This window comes from Galeopterus variegatus, unplaced genomic scaffold, assembly GCF_000696425.1.
Source record: "Galeopterus variegatus unplaced genomic scaffold, G_variegatus-3.0.2 Scaffold2476, whole genome shotgun sequence".
Lineage (NCBI taxonomy): Eukaryota > Metazoa > Chordata > Mammalia > Dermoptera > Cynocephalidae > Galeopterus > Galeopterus variegatus.
Window position 1 is genome coordinate 245,304 of NW_007728587.1, and position 4,644 is coordinate 249,947.

General features: G+C 44.2%; 1 protein-coding gene across 1 annotated transcript in view; it reads left to right on the plus strand.

Annotated features, from left to right (window-relative positions):
* Positions 1–3,939: 3,939 nt before the first annotated feature.
* The window catches only part of LOC103597966 (aromatase), a gene marked incomplete at its 3' end in the record, with an annotated part of 44,684 nt that continues 43,979 nt past the window's right edge, over positions 3,940–4,644 (plus strand). Inside the window, exon 1 of the mRNA XM_008581855.1 lies at positions 3,940–3,947. The remainder of the gene's footprint in view (positions 3,948–4,644) is intronic.

The following is a 4,644-nucleotide window of genomic DNA, read 5'->3' on the forward strand; positions in this document are numbered from 1 at the left end:
AAGAACCTTAGCATCAAAGGGTGAGGGGTCTTCAGGTTTTTAAGCAGAGGAATGACATGGTGAACTCTAGACTTTGGAAAGTGAACTGTCATCAGTAAGGAGGAAGAATTAGTGTAAGGAGAGAATAGGGGCGGGGGGATTTGTTGTGATTCTGTTCCAAGAGAGGGCTAATGAAAGCCTTAGCTCTCAGGAGGCATTGAGATTAGAGAGAAAGGGGGAGAGGCGAGACTTCCAGAGATAAAATGACAACTGAATATGGGGTGAGATGGTGGGCAGTGAGAGATCACCCAGCATCAGAGGATTCTAGTATTTCACCCGTCATCTTCTTCAGCAGGCGTCACATCCATGCTGTTCTCTTGCCCTGGAAGGACCTGCCCCACACTTTTCTCCTTGGAATCCTACGCCCCCATCATGATCTCTGTGAAGTAATCCTTGACTACCCCAGGGAGAATGACTCTTTCCCTCCTCTTTACCCACATAGCACTTTGTTCAAATGGTCAGTATTATTGCCAGTTATATATAACACGGGTGCTCAAGCAGTTGACTATATCAAGGCACTGTGCCATCTGTGATGAAATGGCTATTAAACACTAGAACTGGGGGGAGGAAAAAAACCCACCTGCTAATTCGAAGAAGCGTATTTACTGTCTTTATTTCCTTGACTTATAATTAATTGACCTAAAGCAGCTTCTGTCTTTTATTTATTTATTGTTTTCCCTTATGAAGTTCTGCTGGGGAATATTACTTATTTCTCTGATAAGACTTCTATAAAGGTCTTAGATGATACTGCTTTGCTCCTTACTTTGAGTTTGGAGTAAACAGTCTCTTAACTCCAGAAGAGCCTGAGACACTACCACTGAGCTTCTAAATGACTCTACATCCTGAAAACACATAGTAATCTTACTCCAACTCAGCTGGTTCCAATTAACCTCTTAATCTGTGTGTGCATGCTTTAGCAATGTAGCCTTTTAAACAGGACCAGGCATTTTTAGTCCACACTGGATGCATATTATAACATGGTTTAACTCTGATATGCTCTGGGTTGGCTCACACAGACTTCATATTTAATGCTTTTCCTAAAATTTCCCAATATTCACTAAGGCTTCAGCAGCCTTTTAGGACCAATATTTATGGGAAAACACTCAAAATGCATCTGAATTTGTGTCCTACACCATCACCAAAAGCATTCCATCATCTAGTTCCAGCAGAATCCTGGTGATTCCACAAGGCCAGACGGACTGTCTCATTAAGAGTTCCTGATTATTATTGCCCTTCTCTGATCAGAGTCAATCCTTACTCTGCTCCACCCTGATCATTTGCACACTCCTTTCCTATGGAGTTTATCACTTAAAGCCTTGCTATTTTATCTATATTCATGTCTTTCTCTTTAACTGAATCATAAGCTCCTTAAAGGCAGAGACAGTATTCTCTCAGTGTCCTTTCTACCTGCCTTCCTCCTCCCTGATCATTTGCACACTCCTTTCCTATGGAGTTTATCACTTAAAGCCTTGCTATTTTATCAATATTCATGTCTTTCTCTTTAACTGAATCATAAGCTCCTTAAAGGCAGAGACAGTATTCTCTCAGTGTCCTTTCTACCTGCCTTCCTCCCCCAATACTGGATTCCAAACACCATGCCTTGCTTGCACTTAGTTGGAATTCAGGGTTTTAGAAAAGTTAGTAAATTAATGAATCATAAACATAATTTAGGTCATTTTTTTTCCCCCCGCGAAATGCATCACCTTTCTTTGCCTACATTGAAAGTCCTCAGCCTTTTTTCTTCCCACTCATACTGGCTTCCTATAGTTTCTCCCCATCTGTTGGCATTTCTCTCCACCTCTGAAGAGCTTTCCAGTCTGCTGTAACCCTGGCACCTGCACCATCGCTCCCTCTTTGGACCCATTTTAAAAGCTGTTGAATAAGGCTGGCTTCAGTGTTTATTTAGCATTTTCCACTGAGAGAACTGTCTTACCACTCCTGGTTTGTCCTGCCCCGATAGACTGTGGCCAGCCCCCCAAACCCATGGGAACTTTTTAAGAAAGCTTTACGAAGCCTTTTTTGGCAAAGGAGGCTATGTGCAGTGTCCAATTTACCCCCCAAATCTCCCTGAAACTGAAGAATTGAGCGCTCTGTGGTCTCTCTCTGGGTTCTTCTGTTGTACCATGTTTTCTTTCACATAGCCAGGAGGATGCAGGTATCTCCAATTATTCCTAAACATACTGTACGCCAGAAAGGATCCTTGTGTAATGTATGCACCATTATTTTTCAAGCCAAAAAAAAAAGGCTTTGGTGATTACTTAACAGATATCCCTGGTGATAATAATTGTGATGATTCCCAACTCTGCCCAGTACTCAGGATTCTCTGGGTGATTCTACTACCCATTATCACCTCTAATGACCATGTCATTCCCCTGAATGGTGGGAGGGTAAGGATTATTAGCCCCATTTTACAGATGCACAATCTGGGGCAGGGAGGGAGATTTCCTGAATTGCCTAAACTGCCACAGCTTGTAAATAGTGGTGGTGCTGTGTGTGTGTGTGTGCATGCGTGTTGTGGGGGAGAGACTTTCCCACTTTCTCAAGCTTTTGTCAAATTTGTCACGAGCAGCATTTGCTGTGATCGGCTTTGGTTTCTTGGATATTAGGCACCCACTTAAGCTGGCACAAGCTATTTTTTCTGATTTAAACTCTTCTAATCAAATAAATCAGATTTACATGTTAAGAAGAATATCACTTATGGTCTTCCTGGTTTTTGTAAACCTTTATAACAATTTCAACAGGCCTTACCTTAGAATTTCAGGCAACAGATATGTACTGTGAACTCCTCTGTTAACCCTTCTGCTAGACACAGGGCAGGTGGCACAGGGGTAGGGGATGACGAGGAGTGGTGTGAGGAAGGAGTGTGGGGATTGATGGGTCTGGACTCCAGCCCAAGCTCCACCAAAGGAGCACCTTTTCTGAATTTTACCCTCCCAGAGGTAGAGGCTTTTTCTGAATCACACAAATATGCTGCCTTGGCTAGTAGGGTCCTGCTGGAAGGGGGCTGAGGGAGACACAGAGGGTAGCTTACAAGAGAGTCAAGTCACATGCATAAATATTAAAACAAGCACCTGGGCTACATTGGAAAAAAGACATGCTAGAAATGTCACCAAGGATGTCACCAAATGTGGAACATAGCCATAGACAGTGAAGGAAAGCGCAGCAGGAGAAATGATGATGAGCTGGAGAAACTGCAAGCTTCGTAGAGAAGGGACTGTGATTTGGACAGCATGCAAGCCTACCTAAAAGGAGGGCAGCCTAGTCCCAGCCACCGGCAGGGCGCCAGAGCTCTACCCAATGCCTGTTCAAGGAGCCTCCAGTGTTTTTGAAGTAGGTAGGATAGAAATATAATGTTAGCCACCCAGTACAAGGAGAGGAGAGAGAAGAAAGCCAGAGGCAGTAGAGAGGATAAGAGCACGGTCCTGAGCCGGATGCCCTGGATCTGAGTCCTGTTCTACCCATCAACAGCTGGGTGACCTTGGGCAAGCTGCTTTTACTTTCTGGACTTAAACAGCAGCACCTACCTCCTAGAGTTGGTATGAGGATTACATGAGGATGCTTCCTACAAAGTGTTTAGAACAGTGCCTGGCACAGAGTAAGTGCTCAATAAGTGTTAGCTATTATGATGATCATACATGTGTGTAAACATATGCACATGTCTACATTTACCCACATGTACACATATGCACACACAAAATGCCTGTTGTGACCCACAAATAGTGTTAGTATCTATAGATTTGAAAGCTATTATATTCTATAAGACACCATGAAAGGTCAGGGAAAGAAGACTTGACCTATATGTTTTGCTGCTGTTTTTACATAGTTTAACGCTTTGGGATAATATTTGGTGGAAAATGTTGTGATGGAAGTGGCACTGTGAGGGACTGACCTTGGGGTCCTGGGCTCGGGTGATGCAGCACAATGTCCAAGAAGCCAAGGCCTGTTCCTCGCACCATGGCATGGAGGTAAAGCTCTTGCTGGCTACCAACCCAAAAGCCCACGGTCCTATGATCTTCACCCTTCCCAGAGGTGTTTATGATCCAGGCACTGGAGGTTGTGGGAGACCAGTTTCATTGCTAAAGGGAATTTCCGAAGTGGCTCTTCTCACACTTACAGAGTCACCACCCCTCACCCTGCTCTGCCCTGCCCCGATTGGAGGGTCTACAGAGGCCTGCTATTACTTCTAGCCCTGAAGTGTATGTAGTAAATTGGGGCCATCACCCCAAGTTCCACACTTGGTGAAATATGAACTCTTGGTCAAGTTACTTAATCTTTCCAAGCCACATCTGTAAAATTAAGATAAGAATAAAATCTACTTTATGGAACTGATTGTGAGGTTCAGAAATAAGGTAAATCCTGGCGCTCAATAAGGGCAGCCATTGTAATTACTCACAGTGGCAACCACTGTAGTGTTGATGCGATAGGCAGGGAGGAGGGGCGGCTGCTGCTGAAGGCTCACGTGCCACTCACATGCAATTAAGTGACCCTAAAATTCATTGTCCAAACCGGGGCACTTTTGAGATTTAAGAGGGTGCTATCAACAATGGCGCCAGGACCACAGGCATAGATTGGGACTGTCTCGGGCAGACCAGCCCATGATTCTCA